Source organism: Felis catus, chromosome C1, assembly GCF_018350175.1.
Source record: "Felis catus isolate Fca126 chromosome C1, F.catus_Fca126_mat1.0, whole genome shotgun sequence".
In the NCBI taxonomy this organism is placed as follows: Eukaryota; Metazoa; Chordata; class Mammalia; order Carnivora; family Felidae; genus Felis; species Felis catus.
In genome coordinates, this window is record NC_058375.1 from 34,599,147 (window position 1) to 34,613,187 (window position 14,041).

General features: G+C 42.2%; 1 long non-coding RNA gene across 2 annotated transcripts in view; it reads right to left on the reverse strand.

Moving 5' to 3' along the window:
- Positions 1 to 1,271: 1,271 nt before the first annotated feature.
- Positions 1,272 to 14,041, reverse strand: part of LOC109502278 — a 43,647-nt gene continuing 30,877 nt past the window's right edge. Inside the window, exons 2-5 of one of the 2 annotated variants that reach the window (XR_006584230.1) lie at positions 10,273 to 10,352; positions 4,410 to 4,519; positions 3,737 to 4,008; positions 1,272 to 2,278 (exon numbers count right to left, since the gene is read on the reverse strand). This is a non-coding gene — a long non-coding RNA (uncharacterized LOC109502278). The remainder of the gene's footprint in view (positions 2,279 to 3,736; positions 4,009 to 4,409; positions 4,520 to 10,272; positions 10,353 to 14,041) is intronic. The other variant, XR_002160793.3, reaches the window with a different exon arrangement.

The following is a 14,041-nucleotide window of genomic DNA, read 5'->3' on the forward strand; positions in this document are numbered from 1 at the left end:
TTTGTCTGTCTGTGCCTGCACTAATGCCTTCATGTCCTATCACATCTTGTAAGTCTTGGTAGCTAGTAAAGCATATCCTTCCACAAACATCATTTTCTTCAAAATTGTGTTGGATTGTTATCAAATGCTTTTTTCTGCTTTGTATGAGATAATCTTATATTTTGTTCTTTAATCTATGGTGAATCACACTGATTGCTTTTTAAATGCTAAACTTCAAACTGTTTTGTTGTTTCTATTTCTGCTGGCTCTATCTCATGGTGGCTTATTTCCTCATGTGGTAGATTTTTTTATTCCTTGCTCTTATCTGAACAATCTGTAAGATTGTTGGGCTGAACAATCTGTAAGATTGGGCTGAACAATCTGTAAGATTAGTGGCATAAATTTGAACCCCAGACTCATGAGAGGTCAGGTTCATTGTTAGAACTCTGGACAGGCTATTATTATTTTCACTCAAAGTCATAACAGAGGCAGGCAGGTTTCTTGTTTTTGTTTTTGTTTTTGTTTTTGTTATTGTCCTGCCTTATATAAGCCCAAGACTTATCTCCCATTTCCCATGATGCTATTCACCCCCAAAGCTTTAGGTTTCTACTATGGACACTTGCCCCAGGAGAGCCAACTCCCGTGTTGGCATATCACCAATTCCAACAAGCTGTATTTGTTTTAGGCCACTGGAGATTTTCTTTAGTGTCTTGAGGTCTTAGCAAAGTGTATGAATATCTATTTGTTGAAATTTATCCGGTACCAGTGTTTTTAAGCAGGAGGGCATCTTCTAGTGAACCTCGCTGCTGGTGGCAGAAGTCTTTTTGTTGCAATATCTTCTATAGCATTATTATATGTGACATTACCAACTTTGTTCTAAAATCTTGAATAATTTTTCTTAATGGACCTGGAAACACCATATATTGGGAAAGTTAATGTCCAAAGCCTTTCCGTTTCACTTATTTCCCTGAGATTCTATAATTTTGCTTAGGGGAGAGGCGAGAAGTGGTGCGTAACCAGGATAATATCCCCATAATCACATAAGCCAGACCAATTCCTTGGATGCCAAAAGTCAGCTCATGTACCACAAATGAAATAAGTCCCAATAAATGATCACCGACAGTCTAATTGGACAATTGAGCAACTGAAGAGCGGAAGATTAAGATACAGTGTGTACTGAATTCAGGGAAATATCATAAGGATTAATACAACATTCATTATAATTACATTGGCTACTGGCCACAGGAACTAATCCATTTTGAATGAAACATTGAAACACTTTAATGGCAATGGCTATTTGTGGAAAGAGTATGGAAGTATGGGAAATTACACTGGGGACGGTGCATTTGGAAGGCTTTATTGGTCTTATTCCAGCAGCAATCAAAAACAACTGTTTTGCATCCCCAGGCTTCAAAAGTCTTCCCAGAGGAGGGGCATCAGTATCATGGATATCCCATGAGACGTGACCCAATACTTGGAAATAAGAAGTTTCTTTATGAACAGAAAGAATAGTTTAAGGAAAGTGTAATATTTTTATCCCTGGATTTTGACATACCAAAGCCATAAAACAGTAATCAGACAAAAGCCCATAAACGATTTTGGAATTTTTTTCTAATCTTTTAGAAAGTCCTTTTCTCTCTGGAGGGGAAGATCCTTTCCACTTTGAAGTGGCACAGTTTCTGTACCTTATAAGCAAGACCCCAAAGCAACCCTGTGCATTCAGAAGGGACAGTGGGGCCACTGCCGTGGTGACCTGGCCATACTGACCTCATCATTCGGTCTCTTCTCCAAAAGAGAGGGGGCCAGCACACATCCTGTGTTTTTAAATTTTGAGGTAAGAATTGAGCAAGGCCCTCTTCATCCAGTGGGGAAAAATTGTTAATTTGCTTAAGTTTTTTCCTTGCGAAAGAGAGGTTAGTGGCAGAATTACTCCTTTAACGTTGCGATTTCATATGTTGCTCAGAAATTGGCCCATTCCCAGACTCCTTTGTTAGGATAAGTGTCAGTTGGCACCTAGAGAGCAAATACGGAGCCAATATAAAATGTACACCAAGATGCTCTTAAGGCTAAGGTTAAAAGTCCATGAAGCAGGCATAAAAAGCTGTCACTGGCGCCCGTGTGCTCTTGAGGTGGGAAGCCTGGGCCAGGATACGTGGGTGGTACGTCCAAGCTGGGACGATTCCCTTCAGGGGAGTTTGATTGATGCTTCTATCCTCTGATGAACTTTGAAGTATATTCAGTCTTCAGGTTGTGGATTGTAGATCGTTTTTATCAGGGTGATCTTTCAAGCTGCTTGTTCCTGTGAATAGAAGTGTTGACACACTTCAGTAGTGTTTTGTAATAATGTAGCAACATGCCATTTAATACATAAATATTTTCCAAGTGGATGGCCACCGGAAGTACAAGAAGAAGTTTCATGAGCCTCATGGGGCGCCTGGGTGGCGCAGTCGGTTGAGCGTCCGACTTCAGCCGGGTCACGATCTCGCAGTCCGTGAGTTCGAGCCCCGCCTCAGGCTCTGGGCTGATGGCTCAGAGCCTGGAGCCTGTTTCCGATTCTGTGTCTCCCTCTCTCTCTGCCCCTCCCCCGTTCATGCTCTGTCTCTCTCTGTCCCCCCCCCCCAAAAAAAGAAAAAAAAAAAAAAACAAAAAAACGTTGAAGAAGTTTCATGAGCCTCTCCAGTTCTTCTGTTGGCTCTAGTTTTTGTGACCTTAAGAATTATGGGCAAGAAATCTGACCATTTCGGTATATACATTTGGGCTAATTTACTTCTTGAAATCCCATTTGGCTTTCTACCATCCTGAACTAGTTGAGCAGAGGAAGTACACCGTATTCGTTTCGGTAAGGCTTTGTCTACTTCCTTTACAGTTTGACCTGATCACTGCTGAGGGATGAAGTTGCCTCAACTTGGGAAAGAAGCTCTTTGGGAGTCTTTGATTAATGGTGACCGTGTAAGCTTTTGCTTGTTACTAAAAACATACTTGAATTACCAACGTGCAAGCACATGAACAACATTTCTCTGCCTAGGTAGAAACCTGACTATTTACAAATGTCCTTGTGGTGAAGGATGAGCTACCGGTGTTTATGGGCAAGTTGACATTACTGTTCATTCATTCAGTGAATATTTACTGAGCACCCGCTGTACACCAGACACAGTTCTAGATGCTGGGGATAAAGTGGTGAATAAGGAAAGAAGGCAAAAATTCCTTCGCCCACAGAGCTCACGTTCTAATGGGAAGAAACAAACATGGCCCGGAGGTCAAATATACTATGTTAAGTGTACTTAGTGCTAACGAGAAAAACAAAACAAGGAAAGGGGATTAAAAAGTATGTATGTGGTAGGCTGGGAGAGGATTACAATTTTAGATAGGGTAGCCAGGGCAAGGCTTCACAGGGACGGAGATCTTTGAATAAAGCCAGACGGACATAAAAGGAGATGAGGAACAAGAGAGGTTCTGTTGAGATAGAAGGATAAACAGCAGACCAAGTAAAGAAGATGTGTTCAGAAAGGAAAGGGTAACCAACTCTGTCAAATGCTGCTTGGTAGTTGAGCAAGAGAAGGGCAGAGAGTGGACCAGCTCTGGAAGGGCAACAGGGGTGAAAACCTGACTGACATGGCTTCAGGGGAGAAACAGATGGAGGGAAATTAGAGATGGTGAGAACAGACCCCTATTTTGAGGGATTTTCCTCTGAAAGGGAGCAGAGAAACAGAGTAATAACTGGAAGGAGAAACAAGATAAAAGGAAGCCTTTGCCTTACTGTTTTCTGGTTTGGGGGGGTGGGGGTTGGGAGAAAATGCAGCATCTCCAAACCATGACAACAATTATCCACCAGCGAGTGAATATCAGTGCCATTTGGAGAATGCAGGAGCAGAGCGAGGGCACCGCCAACCGGGGAGAGAAGACAGAGTGCCTGTGGACAGATGCCGGCAGACAGGCAGGTTGGATAGCAGGAGCTGTGGAATTCTCTCCTGGTGGCCTCGATTAGTGAAATAAGGAGCAAGGTCAGCAGCAGGGAGTGAGGGATGAAACCTGCATGAAGGGGGAGGAAAAGATGTAAAATAATTAAGTACGAGAGTAAGAGAGTTAATGGACTAGATAAATGTAGAATAATGACTAGGAAGTTCAGTGCCCACTGGAGGTAAGTGGTCATGAGTGTGAAGTGGTGCAGTCAACACAGTTGTTGTTTTTTCAGCCGTGTTTTTCTGCAGCGTTGACGCAGGCGTGGGAGAATTAGCTTCTGCCAGGGTCTCAGTTTTGCCAAGCAAGTAATGCAAACTGAGATCTGGCCAAGGGAGTTGAGGGCATTTGGAGGGGTTCGTTACGACTGATGGTAAAATTTAAACTGGGTAGGGAAGTGGAAGGTAAGGAAGGAAGCTGAGGCTCCCATACTACAGGGTGGGTGGCTTAAAAACAAACATTTATTCTCTCACACTTCTGGAGGCTGGAAGTCCAAGATCCAAGGGTGGGCAGGGTTGCTTTCTGGTGGAGCCTCTCTTCCTGGCTTGCAGACTGTCACCTTCTTGCTGTGTCCTCACATGACCTTTCCATTGTGGGTGGGTGGAAAAAGAGGGATTTCAGGTGCCTTTTCTTCTTCCCTTTTTATTAGGTATAATTGGCATATCACGTTTTAGTTTCAGATGTACAACATGATTTGATATTTGTATATATTGCAAAATGATCACTATAATAAGCCTTTAGTTAACATCCTTCACCATATATATTTACAAAGTTTTTTCTCTTGTGGTGAGAACTTTTAAGATCTATTCTCTTAGCAATCTTCAAATATGCAATACAATATTATTAGCTCTAGTCACCATGCCGTACATTATGTCCCTGTGACTTATTGATTTTATAACCAAAAGTTTGTATTTTTTGATCCCCTTCACCCATTTTGACCACCCCATCCCCCACTTCTGGCAACCACCAATCTGTTCTCCGTATCTATGAGCCTGGTTTTTTGTCTTGCCTTGTTTTGTTTGGTTTTTAGATTCCACATACAAGTGAGATGTAAGGTATCTGTCTTTCTTGGACTAATTTCCTGATTTCCCTTAGCATAATGTCTTCCTCTTCTTATAAGGACACTAGTCCCATCAGATTAGAGCCCCCACCCTTATGACCTCTTTTAATCTTAATTACCTCCTTAAAGTCTCTGTCTCCAAGTACAGTCATGTTGGAGATTAGGGCTTTAACACAGGAGCACAGGAGTTTTGGAGGTACACAATTCAATCCATAACAATAAGGAAAGAAGAACATGAAACAGTCTGGAACGACAACGCAGTAAGGTGAATGGATTGTAGGTAATGGTGAAACCAAAGGCTCATCGGAGTATTAGTGTGAGTTGGAAATAGAGGAGGAGTTGACTGGAGAGTGGAGCGTATGAAATTGGGATTATAGGGGTTGCAATAATCTGGAATGACAAAATCTAGGGTGTGACTGTGGGGCCGAATGGCCGAGGCAGGATGGATGTAAAGGCCACTCCAGGAGAGGACACCAAGGAACTGAGAGGCTGGGGTGTCGGAAGGCACATCTCTGAGTAAACTGACGTTACCAGGAATTATCACAGGGGTAGTGTTGCAGACAGTGTCAGTGAGCCAGGTGTCGAATGTCCAAGGAAAGAGGGAGAATAACCTCTGGGCAACAGATGATGCCAGTAAAGCAGGACTATATTGGGGCAAAATTGTAGCCAACCAACCCTAAGTCATGGAGGAAGGGATTTGCAATCCATATCCTAGATGGATTTTCCAGAAGCTGAGGTGTAACTGGAGGTACAAGAAGCTTACCAGGGATCAACACGTGTGAGTGGAAGAGGGAAGAAGCAGGACTGGGCAGGGGAAGAACTTGAACTATGAGAAGGTCCTCCAAGCCTCAACTAACCCAGGAGCAAGTATCACACATCACAGCATTCAATGTTGGGCCAAAATAGCTGGACTGTTACATCCCACAGCCCCTTCAGTCACCAGATTCGGGTCGCAGGCAGGCGGCTTTCTGCAGATGTGGCACATTCTGAAACAGCTGACGGCTGGAGGCTCTCTGCCTAATGCGCTCCCTGCAGCTGGAGAACTTCTTCCTGCAGAGGCATCTGAGCGGTGCCTCTCTGTGTCTACCATGAAGACACTTGCATTTTATTTTGGCATATAGAAAAACCCTACAGATCAATATGAAATCCTAGGTTGCCAAGGATAATAGTGGCTGCCCAAATCTGAATCTCTTCACCTTCCAAATATCAACATGGATGGACACAGAGGGTATTATGCTACATGAAATAAGTCACACAGAGAAAGACAAATACTATATCATTACACTTATATATGGAATCTAAAAAAAAAAACAAAACCCAAAAACCCAAACAAACAAGCAAAAGCAGAAACAGACCCGTGAATACAGAAAACAAACTGGTGGTTGCCAGAGGGGATGGGGCATGGGGCATGGGGCATGGGGCAAAATGGAAGAAGGGGAGAGGGATGTATAGGCTTCCAGCTATGGAACGAATGAGTCACAGGGGTGAAAGGTACAGCACAGGGAATATCGTCAACGACGTAACAGTGTTGGGTGGTGATAGACGGAAGCTCACTAGTGGTGAGCATAACATAATGTATAGAGCTGTTGATTCACTATGTTGTACACCTGGAACTATTGTAACATTGTGTGTCGATTATTCTTCAGTCAAAAAAAATTGAGCGCCCTAAAGAGCTTTTGTATGGGGTTACCTCTATCTGTATTTAATATTAAATATTAAATAAAACATTAAAACTGAGAATAATAACATTCACTCAGTAAAAGAATTCAATAAGAAAGCAGAGCACAAAATTAACAGGCAGAAATAAATAGCCATCAGGTATATAAATTATAATCAGCCGATGTGATGGTAGGTAATAGCAACAGAGAAGACAGACATTTAGGAGGAAACTTAAGAAATGTGGGGGCGCCTGGGCGGCGCAGTCGGTTAAGCGTCCGACTTCACCCAGGTCACGATCTCGCGGTCCGTGAGTTCGAGCCCCGCGTCGGGCTCTGGGCTGATGGCTCGGATCCTGGAGCCTGTTTCCGATTCTGTGTCTCCCTCTCTCTCTGCCCCTCCCCCGTTCATGCTCTGTCTCTCTCTGTCCCCCCAAAATAAATAAACGTTGAAAAAAAAATTTAAGAAATGTGCAAAGTCCAGGGCGCCTGGGTGGCTTAGTCAGTTAAGTGTCTGACTTCAGCTCAGGTTATGATTTCACAGTCTGTGAGTTTGAGCCCTGCGTCGGGCTCTATGCTGACAGCTCAGGGCCTGGAGCCTGCTTCAGATTCTGTGACTCCCTCTCTCTCTATCCCTCCCCTGCTCGTGCTCTGTCTCCCTCTCAAAAATAAATAAACATTTAAAAAATTTTTTAAAAAGGAAAAAAAAAGAAATGTGTAAAGTCCATCTGAAGAAAATTTGAAAAATCTCCTGAAACATACTAGAGTAGACAAGCAAATGAGAAGATGTCTCTTACTTTTGGATGGGGTGATTCAACGTAATTAAAGGTCAATTCTCTCTAAGTTAGTTTATAAATTTAATTGTGATCCCCCCAATGTCAACAAGTTGACACTAAAGTTCATAGGGAAAAATAAACATGCGAAAACAGACTGGAAAGATATGAGGGGGCAGTAGCTCTCTCAGTAATTAAAATACACTCTAAGACTCTCTGATTAAAACAGGGTGGGATTATTCTTGTAGGCAATGTGTAATTTTTAAAATCATTTAGATTTGGGGGTGCCTGGCTGCTCAGTCAGTGGAGCGTGCAACTCTTGATCTCAGGGTTGTGCGTTCAAGCCCCACCTTGGGTGTAGATATTACTTAAAAAAAAAAAATAATCATTAAGATTTGTAATTCTTTGAATTATTTTGTGTCTCTCCTATTAACATTCCTGTGGTTTTGATAGGCAGGTTTGATAACCTGACCAGATAGCTGTAGTTTTTGTATTTTATTTGCTTGAGCAAATCACTTCTCAATTTTAGTTGTGATGGATAAGCCAGAGCTTTAAGCGAAATGTAGCATCTGGTGTTATTGAAGAATGACAGGTAGGTGAAATTAATACAGAGCAACTCCAGTAGATTTATGGATTGAATAGTCACAGTTTTTCTTTTAATCTGTTATGTAAGTTTATTAATTTAGTGAAAACAATGTTTTTACCCTAATGTGTACTCTACCAAATTTATATTTGTATTATTAACACAAAAGCAGATAAATATGCCTTCACTATTAAATTCTTCAACTGAATTTATAGTGGTTCTAATGCTAAAGTCAAATATTTTACCTCTAAGAGTAGGACCATCCAAACGTCTTGCTTTGATTTAATGAATTGAATGAAAAAAAATCTACCCATTATTGACATTAACATCCCTGATTTTCTCTTTGATGCACCTGATCCTAATGGATGTCAAACTGGCATAATTTATACTGCTTTTATAATTCTTTTACTAGTGAGGCCAACACTTGAACAGCAAAAATTGTGCAAGAAAATTCAAGAAATTGAAATGAGAGAAATTTTTTAATTAAAAAATTTTTTTATACATTTATTTATTTTTGAGAGACAGAGAGAGACAGAGCGTGAGCAAGGGAGGGGCAGAGAGAGAGAGAGACAGAGACAGAATCAGAAGTAGGCTCCAGGCTCTGAGCTGCCAGCACAGAGCCTGGTGTGGGGCTGGAACTCACGAACCGTGAGATCACGACCTGAGCTGAAGTCGGACGCTTAACCAACTGAGCCACCCAGGCGCCCTTTAATTTTTTTTTTAATGTTTATTTATTTTTGGGAGAGACAGAGACAGAATGTGAGTGGGTTAGGGGCAGAGACAGAGAGGGAGGCACAGAATCCGAAGCAGGCTCCAGGCTCTGAGCTGTCAGCACAGAGCCCAACGCGGGGCTTGAACTCACAAGCTGTGAGATCATGACCTGAGCCGAAGTCGGACGCTCAACTGACCAAGCCACCCAGGTGCCCCTGAAATTAGAGAAATTGAGAAGAACAAGCATGTGACCTGGATGAAAGCCATGTTTAACAGAATGATTTTTAAATGTATCTTGTGCAATGACACAAGTTAAATCTATTTTATAAGTAGCTGCTAATGTCTTAGTTTTTATGTGGCTAGTAATTTCACTACATCCTCCATAGTGGATGGTACATGTTAGCATTTTGTGCTTTTTACACATTTACATAAACTTTTTTGAGAGATGAAATACAATACATATATTTTTATTAAATATTCGCTTTTTAAAAAGTCACTGCTGTTGAGAGCCACCTGTTGGGTGGCTCAGTCAGTTAAGCATCTGACTCTTCATTTCTGCTCAGGTCATGATCTCACAGCCATGAGATGGAGCCCTGCGTTGGGCTCGGCATTGATAGTGTGGAGCCTGCTTGGGATTCTCTCTCTCTCCCTCTCTCTCTCCTCATCCCCCCCACCCCCCACAAAATACATAAACATTAAAAAAGTCACTGCTGTTGAAAGGATATATGGAAAAAATTTTTTTAATTTTTTTTAACATTTATTTTTGAGAGACAGTGAGACAGAGCACAAGTGGGGGAGGGGCAGAGAGTGAAGGGGGGACGCAGAATCTGAAGCAGGCTCCAGGCTCTGAGCTGTCAGCACAGAGCCTGAGGCAGTGCTCGAACTCACAGACTGCAAGATCATGACCTGAGGCGAAGCTGGCCGCCAACCAACTGAGCCACCCAGGCGCCCCGGAAAATTTTAAAATAAGTTACTGAGCAATAATATAAATATTTATAGATTTACAACTTAAATGACAAAAGCAGCAATAACATTTGATTATTCTCTATACAAACTATGATGCAATTGTTCAACCTCTCTTTCACAAACTTACGTAATGAAAAGCTTGCCTCTAATTTCCTGATTCCCAGTAATACTGTTCATTGGGAAACTGATGTTGGGCTTATAACTAAAGGTCACGGTGCACAGAGCCTAAGGCAAAATCGGCTGGTAAACCAAGTGTCTAAGTGACCAGAGGAGAGCAACAGCAATGTCATTGGTCACTTGTTTCCAAAGGCACTTGGTTTAATCAGCTAGTGTCGTGTAATTTGTCCCTGGAAGAGAAGTGTGACGGCACAGTTACATGTGTGCACATCTACGTGACCAGAAGGGGTCAGGAGAAAGAGATAGAGGTCATCTCTGTTCATCCTTCATATTTTACCATTTGTTAAAGTAGGAACTTTGTTTACTGCACATGCATTTCGTGTGGTGCTAGAAGAAATATGGAAACTGGGGATCTACCAAATTCATCATAGCTTATTGAAGTGCAGCTATTAATAATACCATTCTGCTCACCAACAACGCCAATGTGTGCATTTCTTTCCCATACTAAGCCGATGTCAACTCTCACGATGGTACCTCCTACTGGACCAGGTCTGGAGAGAAAGAGACAGTCACAGTTTTAACCAATGTATGCCAAGCATAAGTCTTTAAATGTTTTATTTATTGGGGCGCCTGGGTGGCTCAGTCGGTTGGGCGTCCGACTTCGGCTCGGGTCACGATCTCATGGTCCGTGGGTTCGAGCCCCACATCGGGCTCTGGGCTGATGGCTCAGAGTCTGGAGCCTGCTTACGATTCTGTGTCTCCCTCTCTCCCTACCCCTCACCATTCATGCTCTGTCTCTCTCTGTCTCAAAAATAAATAAAAACGTTAAAAAAAAATTAAATGTTTTATTTATTTATTTATTTATTTATTTATTTATGAGAGGGAGAGCGAGAGCAGGGGAGTGTTGGGGGGGGGGGGGTGGACAAAGGATCCGAAGCGGGCCCTGCACTGATAGCAGTGAGCCCTGATGCGGGGCTCAAACTCACGAGAGATCATGACCTGAGCTGAAGTCGAACACTCAACCGACTGAGCCATCCAGAAGCCCCCCAAGCATAAGTCTTTAAAAGAAAAAGCAAAAATTATGTTATCCGAATTGCCAGTTGCCTTGATAGCTACGTGCAAGTACTTGTAGTGTCCCATTTGTACTGTTTGTTGCCAAAGCATTATATGTGCAAAGTGTTAGGAGGCGTAAAGCTGCACAATATGGTGTCAGTATCCTGCCCGTGATTGACGGAGCTGGCAGAGGGCACTTACACAGTGTTGGGAGAAGTTAGCAAGTCAGACCGTAAAGACACAAAATATGTTGGCAAAGGAGATTGAGTGAGTCTGCAGGTTTTTTGAAGACTTTTGAGGTTGGGCGCCTGGGTGGCTCAGTCGGTTAAGCGTCCAACTTCGGCTCAGGTCATGATCTCGCGGTCTGTGGGTTCGAGCCCCGTGTCGGGCTCTGTGCTGACAGCTCAGAGCCTGGAGCCTGTTTCAGATTCTATGCCTCCCTCTTCCTCTGACCCTCCCCTGTTCATGCTCTCTCTCTCTCTGTCTCAAAAATAAATGTTAAAAAAAAAATTAAATTGAAGACTTTTGAGGTCAAAACGAAGGATAGAAAATTACTATAATAGGGGTGTTGTGCATGTGTGTGTAGTTTTCTTTTATTTTCTTTTTTTTAAGATTTTATTTTTAAGTAATCTCCACACCCAACGTGGGCTGGAACCCACAACCCTGAGATCAAGAATCACCCGTTCCACCAACTGAGTCAGCCAGGAACCCCTGTGGTTTTCTTTTGTTTTTTAACATTTCAATCTCTCCAATAGATATAGAAGAGATGCTATTATTTGAAAGAATGACCAGCTCCACTGTTTTCTCTGCAGAACTTCTGTCACTGCACTGAGTTTGTTACTGATCACTCCTTTCCAACCATATTTTCCCAAGCGTTTACATTTTTTTTGATAATGAAATGTTTGATAGACTTAAGTTGGTAAATTAGGTTCTGGACCCAATTCCAACTGTCGGGGAAGACCCCCACACCACCACCAAGCGATTCTCTCGACACCAGCTGGGTGTCCCACAATTTTACTCAATTCTGACACTGTTTATCCAGAGATAGTGTCAGATCCCACAGGTTCAAGGATCAGTCTTGTAAGACCATCCCTTCCCCGCCCCCCCCCCAACTTAAGACACCAAATACCGGGGCACCTGGTTGGCTCAGTTGGTTAAGCATCTGACTTCAACTCAGGTCATGAGCTCATGGCCTGGCTCATGAGTTTGAGCCTTGCTTTGGGCTCTGTGTTGACAGCTCGGAGGCTGGAGCCTGCTTCAGATTCTGTGTCTCCCTCTCTCTCTGCGACCCTTCCCTGCTAGTATACTGTCTCTCAAAAACATAAATAAACATTAAAAAAAATTTTTTTAAGGGGCACCTGGGTGGCTCAGTCGGTTGAGCGTCTGACTTCGGCTCAGGTCATGATCTCACAGTCTGTGAGTTCGAGGCCTGCGTCGGGCTCTGTGCTGACAGCTCAGAGCCTGGAACCTGCTTCGGATTCTGTGTCTCCCTCTCTCTCTCTGCACTTCCTCTGTTCACACACTTCTCTCTCTCTCTCTTTCTCTCTCTCTCTCTCTCTCTCAAAAATAAACATTAAAAAAATCTTTAAAAAATTTTTAAATGGCCTTAAACATATATGAAAAGATGTCTAACCTCACTCACAGAAAAAAAATGCGAAGTCAATTTACTCTGATACACTATTTTTCACCCATCAGATTGGTAAAAATGTTAAATTATGACACATTCTGTTGGTGAGGCTGTGGGGAAACACCCTCTTACACACTGCTAGTGGGAATACAAACCAGTACAACTCTTGGGGGGGGGGATTAAGCAAAATCAATCAAAGCTGTATAGGCATTTAGGATCTTTTGATCCGTCTTTCCCACTTCCAGAAGATATGCTTCCAACAGTACAAAAATAGTTATGGACAAGGTTATCCATTGTAACATTGGTTGTAATTGCAAATCATTGGAAGCAACCTAAATGGCAGACACAGGAAAGTGGTGAACTGTGGTATGTACTTACAAATGAGTACTATGCGCTGTAAGAAAGAATCTACCCGAACAGATATGGAGTGATTTCCAGTATATATTGTTAAGGAAATAAAGCCAAAATGCAAAAGAGCACCTACAGTATGCGACCTTTTATGTAAGAAAGAAGAGAAAATAAGAAAATATGTATGTATCTGTTCATTTGTGCAAAAAAAGCACAGAATGGAGAGATCAGAAGTAAATGAGACTGATCCACTTGGGTAGAATGGGGTGGAAAGAGGGGGGGGGGTAGAAGTGGGGTGCCAACAATGGGAAAGGGGAGAGATGCTTTGAATCATACTAATGTTTTATATAGTAAAAACAGAAACAAACAAACAAAAACCAAGAATGGGGGAAGCCTACAGTAGAATATAAAGAAACAGATGAAACAAAATGGATTTCAAATGAAAAACATAACCACACTGAAGGGGGGGAAAAGAGCCAATTCAAATAACTCTGGAACACAGAATTACTGGTATATACTCTCCAGTGAAAGAAAAAGAGAAATACTGAGGTCTGTTTAACATTGAGATCTGGTTTGTTTCCTTGCAATGGTATAGGCTAGATTTTTCTTCTTTTCCCCCACCCTCATCCTACACTAGATTTTTTCAGACTTCTTTTTCTGTGTATTTCAGGACTGAAAGTATGAGCCATGTTTCTCGCCGTTGGAGAAGGAAGTTACAAACATGGAAAGAGGGAAGGCTGGAATGAACCCTGTGGAACTGGATGGGAGTTCAATAATCCATTGAGTCAAACAGGAATCCATGAGTCCATACCTTTATACATAAATAAACAAGGAAGAAGGAAAAGTTCTTCCATATAGTAGAATGCCAACTAGTAAGTAAATGTAGGATTCCATAGTAGTAACAATTGGGATTCAGGCAAGAATCACCAGTGGGTAGTAAAACTAGTGGATGAATTAACGTAATTTCAAAGATTCTCCCCACAAAATACTAACTGATTATGAAAGGAAAAATAGTAACTGATCTCTAAGTATCTGGGGATTTTCCAGCTACCTTTCTATTCTTGATTTCTAGTTTAATTCTACTATCGTCTGAAGGCAGACATTGTAGGATTTCTAGTCTCTTAAAGTTGTTAAGATGTAGTTTAGCGCCTAGCATGTGGTCTATCTTGTTCCATTGGAACTTAAGAAGAATCTCTTTTCTGCTACTGTTGG